We start from the raw sequence: 12500 nt of genomic DNA, 5'->3' as shown, positions 1-12500 counted from the left end.
GATTCAGGATAATGCCGTTTTGATGTGCACAAGTGGCCCTACACTGTTCCAGCACGGAAAACTGGCAAACATGCAATTCACCTCATTTGTTGCTGAAAAACATGCAAATGAGGTGACTTATCAATTAAACAAGCTGCCATGTCTCCGTGCTAGAACACTGTCAGTGCAGAAATGTATTTGGTTCTGCAACTGACAAAACGGAGGCATGACAGCTTATGAAAAAGCATGTATTATGTACATTAGACAAGCCAATGGCCAAATATAAGGCCATTGGCATTACAAATTGATTATTATGAAAATTAAACTTTTTTTTGGCTGATCTTAGCTGTTTAAGCATAGTTCACATCATGCAAATGGGATCGTGCCGAAAATGAAAATTAAAAAAAAAAAAATGGGAAAACTCAATTTTAAGGTAAATCTACATGTTGCCATTATAGTCAATGGCATGCAGAATGTAAACAATACCAGGGAGCACTGGTTGTCAAGGGGAAAGGGTCCGTTTTAGTGCAGTAACTAATGACCTACACACTGGGGTATGCAAATGTGGGGAGTTATACTGAATCACATATTTCTTCAAAGTGTCAGCTTGTACCTAACAGTGTAGGTGCAGCAATACAACAGTGCAAGTCTAAAAGCTAGATGACTTCATAAAGGGGTGTGTCATGCTTGCTGTAAGTTCAATGGAGCTCTATGGCCTGTGTTTGCCCTTAGCTAAGCACAGTTAAGGAAGGGGGTGTGTCAGATGTGCCTGAGCACTGTGTACATAGCCTAAATGGGTGAGAGCGGCGTGCACTGGGTTTTACACATAAACAGAAAAAAAAAGATGAAATTGTAGCACTGTTTACATTTCAGCAGTGGGTATGTGCGGCGCACCTCAAGGCTTAAATAAGGAGGAAGTAGGAAGGGGAAACAGCAGTAGGAAGGCAATCAAGGAGAACTAGCATAGCTGGCAGGTGTAAGGTATCAGAATCAGCCAATTACACATGCAGCAGCCCAGCACACTACTATAAACTATGTATCAGAATCAGCCAATTACACATGCAGCAGCCCAGCACACTACCATAAACTATGTATCAGAATCAGCCAATTACACATGCAGCAGCACAGCACACTACTATAAACTATGCAAACACCTTTCAGACTGTTTTTTCTCACAAACTCTACACCACTGGTGTACACAGAATATGTGCTACAGACTGAGGGTGGTGAGGTTGTGAATGCTGACAACCGGCGCACAGTGAGGTGGAGGAAAAGAGTGCACTGACCCAGGGTAACCTAACAGGGCCTACATGAGCTGGAGATAGTGGAGCGCTATAGGGTGGACAGGGATATTCTACAGCAAATCGTCCAGCTGTGCTGTCCCCACCTTCCAGACAGAACCAACAGAGCTGAACCCATCCAGTGGATACCAAGGTATGTGTATCCTTAATAATACAAGCCACAGGTACCTTTCAAAGACCAACTGGGGATATCATGGGGGTCTGACAGGCATCAGCACCCAGGGTATTCCACCAGTTCCTGGATATCAGGTCAGCACATGTCAGTGAGCACATATATTTCCTTAGCACCCATGAGGCATTGACCAGAAATATGCGTCTCTTCCACCGTATAGCAGAATACCCTGAGGTAGTGGGTGCTATAGACTGCACGCACATACACATCAAAGCTCCACCTGGTGAGTGAAGTAGGGTCTATATAAACCCCAGGGGCTTCCCCTCCATCAACTGCCAGGTTGTGTGCATTACCCATGGCATGGATGAGTGTGCCAGTAGCCCTGAAAGCTATCATGACTCCCATATCCAGCATTCTTCACAGTTATATCAGGGATTTGCCAGGGGGGACATCCCATATGGCCATCTAGTGGTGGATGCTAGCTATGCACTGCAGCCATGCCTGACGACATCCATCAGAAATGCACACACACCTGAACGAGAACTCCATAATAAGGCACACGCACAAACCAGGATCATTATAGAGCATGTATTTGGGATGCTCAAGTCACGGTTCCGCTGTCTTGACATATCCGGTGGAGCCTTGCAGTATTCTCCAGCTACATGTACACAAATGTTCATAGTATGTGCCATGCTACACAATGTGATCCTGTGAAGACAGCTGCAGCAGGAACAGCACAGGGAAGGGCCACACTGCCCACTACCATTGCCAAGGCCAGCACAGACACAGAGCGACTCGGAGGCGGAACTTTCTCAGCCTGCCCTTGTAGGCAGAAGGAGCCATGCCCACTATGCCCAGGCCTTGGCAAAGAGGCAATGCATAGCACACACACTGACATGGTAGGGACTCAGGGACTGATACCTCTCTCTGACTCACACATACAGTAAAAGGGATGTCAAACATGACACTACCTGTGTTTTACCATGTATAGGGAGTGTACTACATGCATCTGACATGGTCAGCCCTCCAACACCGTCCTCAATACTGGCCCAGCAACAAGGTAAGTCACCCTTCATATCAATTACTGAATGGAGTAGTATGTTCTGATAGTTGTATGTATGGTATGGATGCAAGGAAATTGGGGGGCTGAATGGAATAGCAGCAGACAGCCGACAGCTATATGGGACAGCAGGAAATCCATAACAAATACTGGTGTCAACATACTAGGCAGCACTACACAAGGTGACAACTCCCATCACAGTACTTGTGATGGCCCAAATAACTGTGGGTGTCAATAGGTCACACTCATGGATATCAATGAGGGTCACATGCCCACCACCAGCCTCACCCATCAGTACAGGTGTAGATGACAATAAAGAAAGGCCGAGCTAAGGCCCCCAAATTATGACAGTGGTGAACAGCCCCCCTCCAGACATACACAGACATACTACGACAGGTCTGGCAGTTGCATTTTAGTTCTGAAGGGTAAGAAGTCTGAAATTGAAATTTATGCCATTAAAATCTAAGATGTGCACTCTACTGATATGCCTCCTTTCTGCATGATAGGTCACAATACAATATGAAATGGAAGCCAACAGAGTAACTGAAATACCAGTACATTCATTGCAAATGCTTAAAGTCTTCAGGTGTGCACCCCCCCTCCCCACAATCCCATGTAGAAATGCAGTAACATGTAAGTTTGAGGAGTAATATCACTGGAGCATAGATTGCCAGAGATGTCCCAATCTACATTGTTGCATGTGTACAATATGCAGGGGTCAGTGTGGTAAGTTTGTTGTGTGTTTAATATTGCCTGGAAGTGGTCATCATGTGGGCCTGGATGTTTGTGTCTCATGGCCTAGGTACAGTACTGTGGTTGACAAAGCCATGTTACAACAACTGCAGTGCCAACCACACCGCTTCTCAGTTACACCCATGTCAGCAGTTGTACATAATCACTGTCCAGATGTCAAAATCTGTCACCATCAGAAAGCTGGACATGCCATGAATGGAGGCCCAGACATAGAATCAGTACACAGGTGGAAGCACCCTACACAGAGTGCATATAACATAACTGTCAACTGCACACAACTTTGGAATTATACGTAGAGGTTAGCATCACATTACTCGTCCCTCTAGTATGGAATACTGGTAGTCTTGCCAATCACTGGCAGACCACAAAAGGCACAGTTATAAAGTAATGACAGGCTGCCCATGTCCACACACAAGACAGCATAAGGGGAATGTCCCAGGTATATCTGTGAGTCAGGTGCCAGTAGCTTCCATATCACACATGCACCCAGCTCACCCCACCATCAGCCACAGGTTTATCACATATCATATCCTTACTGTAGGGAATGAGTACAGTATGAACCCATCTCTGTATGTGAATACATACATGATGCTGCATGCTGAATAGCTGTCCAATACAGGTGTGACCCTAGCTGTAAACAGCAACCTGTCCACATCCAGACTCATGGATCAGTATGAACACCTCAACCACTTACCACTGTTACCCCAGGGTAATCCACTGGCTTGCAGCCTGGTAACATATGACTGACAGAATGCACTGGCCTGCTACAGATGGCCTGCAGCACTCCCAAAAGGCCTACAGTCCTCTGGCAAAGGCCATGCCTCACCCATAGTGCCAATGTACAGAATGTCAGGGGTCCTAACTAACAACCTAACTCAGTAAACAGAAAACAAATGCAAGGCCATGTTGACAAATGCCAGTAGCATGCCTTCCCATGTCCTACTGCAAGAACTGTGGCCAGGCCATAAATACTACTAGGACAAAGGCACAACTATAGTGATACCTCTGAGATATTGTTTTCATAGTGTTAGGAAGAGGAAAGAATAACAGAGAGGGGCATAGAAGCATGGATGTCATGGAGTGTATGAAGTCTAAAACCCTAATGTCCACCTATATCACCCCCTGACTGCAGACCCATGAATGAATAGCTACAAAACTGCTTGTAAACCACAATGTTTAGGTAAACTGACCAGATATATGGGTCCTGCTTCTGGATAACCTGGGTGTATCTGCACAGCTGAGATGTATGGCCCCAGCAGGATATGGCCATTCCGTTAAGTTGAGAAAAGCACAAGGAGGGGATCCCCCAGTCAGCACACTACCAAGGTGCTGACCATTTACACAGAACCAGCAGTCTGTTGTCTGTAGCTACCCCTCCACAATGGCAGGAGTGTGCCAGCATGTGTAGTCTATATGCCTCAGAATATTGGTCTCAGCTTTATTCATCTTGTATTTTCTTGGTAAATAACTGTGAGCAAAGAATGATATCCGTCAGTAGTTGATGACATGATACGTCACAGTGTAAAACAGTACATATGTCAGAAAATCTATGCTACTACCAACCATGTTACACAAGCAGCACAGACAGCAATAGTTACAGTATCCCCCGTATGTTACACCCAGTGTGTCTCCATATTGGCAACCTATCTACAGATCTTGCAGAAACAGGTTGCTAGCCAAACACAACCAAAGCATCACATAGCTCACAACACTAGTGTGCCACTCAACAGCAGCCCCTAAGGCAAGACAACGTACCCAACACTTTAGTCATAGGCGACTATGTAGTCAGGAACACTGATGGCCCATTCACCAGGCTGAACAAGGAGAAAATTACAGTTAGTTGTCTGTCGGGTGCCAGGATCCACCACATAATGCATGCACTCAAGTCACTCCACAACAGTACAAATATGTCATTGTCCATATTGGAGTGAATGACTTGAGACTTACCTCCCTGCTCTATATGAAAAGAGACATGGAAGAGCTGTCAGATCATGTAGCCCAGGCAGGTATGACCCTAGCCCTGAGTGGCATCCTGCCATCACCCAGAATGATACCACGGTGCAAGGACAAAATGATTGACATCAATAATTTGGCTAAGCTTCTGGTGTCATTCTAAGGGGATCCAGTATCTGTCTGCCTGGGATGACATGATCGACAAACCACAATGCTTTTCAAGAGATGGTTTGCACCTGTCGCCCCTGGGATTCAGGTTACTGGCTAAGCCTCTTGCCATCCCTATAGTGCCTTTTTTAGGCAAAGTTCAAAGGACAAAACTAACACCATAATGGGTACAAATAAGCAAAATCTGAAGATAATGCTACTCAATGCTAGAAGTCTAAAGCTCAAGATGCACTCTCTCTAGGTTCTCCTAAAAATGGAGAACATCGATATCTGTGCAGTAATTGAGACCTGGTTCAAAGCTCCAGAGAGCACCCTGGCAATACCAGGCTACAACTCATACCACACTTTTCGGCCACCAAACCAGGACCGAAACACTAAAAGTGGAGGAGTGTCTATATTCACACCTCCAGGCTGGTTGCCCAACACAATACATCTGAAATTCTCTAGGTGCAACTAACACTAGGTAAGACTGAAAAACAAACTGTAGCTTGCTACACATCCCCCACCATCCCCCAAGATTCTCACTACACCTTTCTAAACATACTGGAAATTATTAAGATACAACCAAACAACCTAATACTGGGTGATTTCAACTACCCTGTAAGCAACAAAAACCAAGGAAAGAAATTCCAGGCACCAAACATCCAGTTTATTTCCAGTTGATTAAGCGCTTTCTTCAGCATCAATCAGCTGACTTCCTCAGAATAAAAACACTTTAAGTCAAACCCTTTTATATAAAAACCACATGACTTCAATTCAAATCAATTAACAAATTTAAAGCACCAACATTCATAAAAAAACAACAACTAAATACCTGATATAGCATAGTATATACTCCACCCCAGTTCATAAATCGAATAGATGATCCCCCACCAGAAAATTTAAATTAATACATCTATATATTTAAATGTTGTTAAAATGGAGTATTTCTTCATTTAGGTTCATAGGTTCATAGGTTTATACTAGGCTATCTGCCCTAAGGCATTTATAAGCCTAGCCCAAAGTTATGCCTTATGTTAGAAATAATGTGCCCATTAGTTTGTTGTGCATCTGTCCAGCAGTGACACAGAGATGATTCCTGGGGTAAACCTACGATCTCCCATCCACCGGTCAAGATTTCTCTTGAACAGAGCCAGCGAGGTGCTCTGCCTCACATGGACCGGGATTTTATTCCACAGCATGGGGAGTCTCTGGGTGATAAATCTATCCCTCCAGCATGTCCTATTTATATCCATGCTAAGGTTTAAGTCACTTGCTCTAGTGGTTCTGGTGGATTTGGATTTTTTGAGGTGGAGCATGTCCATTAATTCCGGGTTGGTCATGGCCTTGTATGTCAGGCACAGGTCACCTCTGAGCAGATGGTATGCAACTGAATAGAGTTGGAGTTTCTTCAGTCTGGCAGTATATGACAGGGTTTGGAGTCCATCATTGGTCTGATAAGTGAAGAGTACAGGGGAACAATGACCTCACTTGATCTGGATGTGGATCCATGATCAGATGGGCAATGTAGAAGGTCTTTTGAACCACTTTAGCAATGTACCTGGGTACCCAGGTCCCTGATAACCTCTTCTGTGCTTACTGGGTTGCCACCTATATGGTAGCTTGGGGTTACCTTGTTTTTCCAGAAGGGTATGACTATACACTTTTGCTTAACTTCAGGCCATGGCTCTGGCGCCAGCTATCAGTTTCCGTAAGACCCCTCTGAAGGATGTCTGTGTCCGATGTACTATCCACTATGGCACCCAGTTTGCAGTCATCCACAAACTCTGTCAGCCATAGTCCTCCTATGTTTGCCTGTACTTCTGAGAAGTAGATGCCGCTGTGGGACAACACTTGTAACTGGCTTGGAGTCTGACATGGCTCCAGCAACTCTAACCCTGTGGGTTCTGTCCTTTAGCCAGTTTGCAACCCATCTTGTGACATATGGGTTTACATTTAAGCTGGTAAGTTTCTCTATGATACCCGAGTGGGGTATTGTGTCAAAAGCTTTTGCAAGGTCAAGGTAGGCTGTATGGACTGCCTTTCCCTCATCAATGGCCTTGGTAACTGTTTCAAAGAAGTCGACCAAGTTCAAAAGGCAAGATCTGCCCTTGACAAAGCCAAACTGGGTTGGGTCCAAGGTCTGCAATCCCCTATGTCCTTGTTTATGAGTTCCATTATGATCCTCTCCATAGTTTTGCAGACCAGGCTTGTTAGGCTTATGGTCCATAGAGGCAGGAGTGGGACCACAGTTGCCGTATGCCACTCCTTGTGCACATATCCTGTGGTAAGGCTAAGATTAAACAGCTGCCTTATGTGCGGGTTTAGTTCTTCATTGAGTTCATGTAGCACACGGCCGGGGACACCATCCGGTCCCATTGATGCTGTGTTTTTAGCTTTAGAGAGAGCTTTCACCTGCGCATTTGAGATGTCTGGGAGGCTACACTCTGTTGGGATAGTTATCTCTCCTTTTGTGGGGAGAGTGGGATGTGAACCTGTCTGCCAGTATGTTGGCAATGTCTGTGGGTTCAGTGATTTTTGTATCATTTTGGACTAATTCTAAGCATATCTGGGAGTTTCCACCCAGGTTTCTGACATAGCTGAAGAAGGCCTTATGATTGTCTTTTGAATCTATGGCAATTTTTTCTCAAAGTTGGCCTTGGATGATTTTATGAGGGATCGTAGTTTCTTGCTAGTACTGATCAAAGATGCCTTCCCTTTTTGGGATTTTGCTCTATCATGTAATAGCTTTCTCCTCTTATTGTAAAGTTTGTTTATGGCTGGGGTCCACCAGACTGGACATTTGCCCTTGGTGGAAAGAGTCTTGGTTTTATTTGGGATTGCCTGATCCATGCCGTCCTGAAGGTGTTCGGAGAAGGGATTTGTAAGTGTTCCGGAGCTTGGGTTGTGGTTTCCATTGGCTTGGGGGCCTTGAAGGATACCACACCTGTCTTGAGTAGTGTGAAGTTTGCTTTAGAGAAGTTCTTCACTGTGGTCTTTTTTGTTTAGGGTGGGGGCGGAATGTGGATTTCTAGTGAGATTATTTTATGATCTGATCTCACCAAAGAGGGATATACTGTGGAGCATTTTGTCCCCATGTTTGTGATGATGAGATCTAGTATATTTTCTCCTCTTGTGGGGACGGTGACTAGTTGTTCCATGGCATTTGAATTTATGAACTCCAGTAACCTTTGGGCTAGAAAGTTGGGGCTTGAGTAATTTTCCCAGTCTATATTCGGGTAGTTGAAGTCACCCAATATGATGGTGTTTGGTGATACATTTATACCCTCCAGTGTCTCCAGGAAGGCTGTGTGGGTTTCCTGAGTTTGAGAGGGTGGCCTGTAGCATGCTACAAATTGTAGAGCAGTTTTGCCTATGGTTAATTGCACCTGGATGGTTTCCGATGACCAACCTGGAGGTGTGGGTATCCTTGATGAATATGGATACACCCTCCTTTTGTGGTATGGTCCGGGTTTTGGGGCCGCATGATATGAGGTAAAACCTGATAGCGGGTGCTCTCAGGAGCCTTGAACCAGGTTTCAGTCACAGCATAGACATCGATGTTCTCTATACTGAGAAGGGCCTCGAAAAGTGCATTTTGAGATTTAGACTTCTGGCATTGAGCAGCATTACCCTTAGTTTCTTCCGCTTTTGTTTCTAGGGTGGTAGGTTTAGAATTTGAGCCTTGCCTAAAAAGGCACTATGGGGTGGCAAGAGCCTTAGCCAATATCCAGAATCCCAGGGTGACAGGTGCAATGTCAAGCATGTCATCCCAAGCAGACAGACACTGGATCCCCTTTGAATGACACCAGAAATTAAGCCAATTGTTAAAGCCGATCATCTTGTCACTATATTGTGGCATCATTCGTGGTGAAGGAAGGATACTGCTCAGGGTCAGGGTCATACCTGCCTGGGCTACATAATCAGAGAATTTAAAAAGGTTTGTTCCTAACCACTCCAATATTCAAAAAAAAAAAACACTTACTAAAATAAATACCTAACCTATCTTATAACTGATAGGATTTTAACCTTACAAACTACCAAGGCTTAATGCTTCATTGAGTACGGGGAACTTAGTGACATCCAATTTAATCTGCCAACATAATTCCCTGAACTCCAGGTAGTCTTCCTACGGACCACCATGTGGATCTTGCTGAACTTTCTCTAAAACCCAAAACTTGAACTCATGTCCAGGAAATTGTTGAATATGTTTGTAGTGGGCATTATTCCTATGTTTAATCCTGATGTCCCTGACGTGCTCGTTTATCCTTTCCTTCAAGGTTCTTTTTGTTTTTCCTATATAAAATCCCAAGCACTTGATGCACATAGCCGCATAAATTACTCCCCTGGTGACACAACTGTGTTTCCCTTGGGGCCTAACATTGATGTGGTTAATTTTAAACTCAGCTTTATTACATATCATACAGCATTGTGTGCAAAATCCACATCTGTTAGTACCTCTATCCTGTATATGTGTTCCTTCATTTACCTGTTCCATCAAAGTTTTAAAGGTAACTCCCCTCCTAGAAATAATGTATAGGGTGTATCCTATTTTGTCCAGAATGTCAGTCAAAAGATAACCCAAACCGACCACCAGGGTCATCCTTCTTCGTCTGTTTTTGAAAAGTAATGTCCGGGACTACCTCTAAGCCTGTTCCCCCTTGAGCTTTGATCAAAGGTTGGGGAGTACCTCCCTTCCTTTTCCCACAAATTTCTTTATACATAGATGTTATAAGATTCAATGGATACCCTCTGGCCACTAACATGCCCTTCAATGTTTCACTTTGAAATTCAAAGTCCTCATCTCTTGTCACCATATGGGAAATGCGGACATACTGTCTCTTCACCAGTCCCCTCTTTACATGGTGGGGATGGCTACTCTCGTAATGCAAAAGGCTGTTGCTATATATGGGTTTACGAAACAGGTTACTGACAAACCTTTTGTTGGTCAAATCTTTCTCTAAATGTATATCTAAATAGTCAATGTCATTTTCCCTATAAGTATAAGTGAACTTAAATAAAGTTGTAGTATCGTTGATGTATACTAAAAATTCTTTCACAATTTCATAATCTGGTTTCCAAATAACAAATAAATCATCCAAATAACGAAAATAAAACCATCCAAATAGAAAAAATGAAACCATCCAAATAACGAAAATAAAACCATCCAAATAACGAAAATAAACCATCCAAATAACGAAAATAAACCATCCAAATAACGAAAATAAACCATCCAAATAACGAAAATAAAACCATCCAAATAACGAAAATAAAACCAAAAAAATAAAAAAAATAAAAACCAAAAAAGAAAAAAAAATAAACCATCCAAACACCCAAATAATGAAAATAAACCATCCAAATAATGAAAATAAAAGCACCAGCTATCCAAACATGGTTAATTAAATAAATATTTCCATTCCCACATGATCATTACAATATTGGCAAAAATGGGGGCACAGCATGCCCCCATAGCCACTCCAGACTTCTGCAAAAAAATTGACCTTCAAAAAAAAAACAAAGTTGTTCTTTAGGACTAATTCCATCAAAGTGGTCAACACCAATATATCATTGTTACTAAATACCTTGCTATCAAACAAAACTTCTTCAAACCACTCAAGTCCAATTGAATGTGGTATGACATTAAACAAGTTAACAGCATCAACTGTAAGAAAACTAACATTCTGTTCATATTGTAGATAGTTCAGTTTACTTAACAAATGCCAGAAATCTATGCCAATGTGCTGTTATCTTCCGAAATGTGTTTTCGAACCACAGCACTATATCTCCCAATGAAATAAGTTTTGAAGCCAGCTACAATCACAATAGGCCTCATAGGGGGATCTGATCTATTTTTATGTATCTTAGGGATTCCAAAAATGTTCGGCACCCTTGGATACTTAACTTGAAAAAATTCATAAATGTCAAGATCTATTTGGCCCTGATCCATCAAGCCCTTTAAAGCCAAATCAATTTTGTAATATGAAATGTTCATAAAATTAACAGAAACTTGTTCATAAACTGCTTCGTCCAACAGCAATACCTTAATTCTATTGCTGTAGTCAATATTAGCCATAATGACTACACCTCCCACTCTCCTACTACTAGTCCTGTACCAACACCTTTGCTCAACGGTTCTTGGAATTCATAAATTCCAGCACCCTAGAGCAATTAATTCATAGTCCCACCAGGAGTACCAATATTCTAGACCTGGGAATTACCAACATGGGACAGCAATGCTCCACACCAGTGGTCACCCCCTCATTGGTCAAATCAGACCATAAGCTAATCACTCTTGACATCCACATCCCACCCACACCCCCCTTTAAGGAAACATCCATAAAAACTTCTCCAAAGCCAACTTCATGCTTTTTAAGTCAAAAGTAACAAACTTTATGACACCTATGCAGATGGGAACTGGAAGTTCAACTGCTGAATCCTACACTAAAGTGCTGTATGAGCACATTGACTTGTGCATGGGCTAAGCCATCCAAAATAGAACCAAGGTGCTATCCTCTAAAAAAAAAAGGAAGCCAATATGGTGGTCCCCTGCCATAAACAAGCTGTACAACAGAAGGAAGAAACTGTTGCAGAAAAGAGGAAGATCCCAGGATTCAAAAAACTCCCTCACCAGCCTCAGTAGAAAGCTGAGATCCCTCATAAAATATTCCAAAGCTAGTTATGAAAAGAAAATTGCCAAAGATTCCAAAGACAGCCACAAGGCATTCCATAGTTATGTCAAGAATCTAAATGGCAATACTCAGATCTGGTCTGAGCTACAGCAGAATGGCACTAGGTGTACTGATCCCAAGGATATTGCCACTATCCTGGCAGATAGATTCAATGCCAACTTCAACCCATCTCACCCCCTAAAGACCCTATCTGAATACCAAAAGAATGCCAAATTCCAGTAATCACGGCCACTCAGGTAAAGACCGCACTCTCCAAAGCAAAGAATACAGCATCCATGGGACCAGATGACATCCCAGGCTGTGTACTACATGGACTATAAAATGAACTGGCACCTCACCTATGTGCCATGTTTAATCATAGCCTCACCTCAGGCTTCGTGCCCACAGAGTGGCACACAACTACAGTCATCCCACTCCACAAGGGGTGATCCACTTTGGATCCAGAGAACTATCTTCCAATCAGTCTGACGAACCTGATCTGCAAGGCCATGAAACGTATCATCATG

This window comes from Protopterus annectens, chromosome 1.part1 (assembly GCF_019279795.1).
Source record: "Protopterus annectens isolate FY-2018-M chromosome 1.part1, PAN1.0, whole genome shotgun sequence".
Taxonomy (NCBI): Eukaryota; Metazoa; Chordata; order Ceratodontiformes; family Protopteridae; genus Protopterus; species Protopterus annectens.
This window is presented reverse-complemented; position numbering follows the sequence as displayed.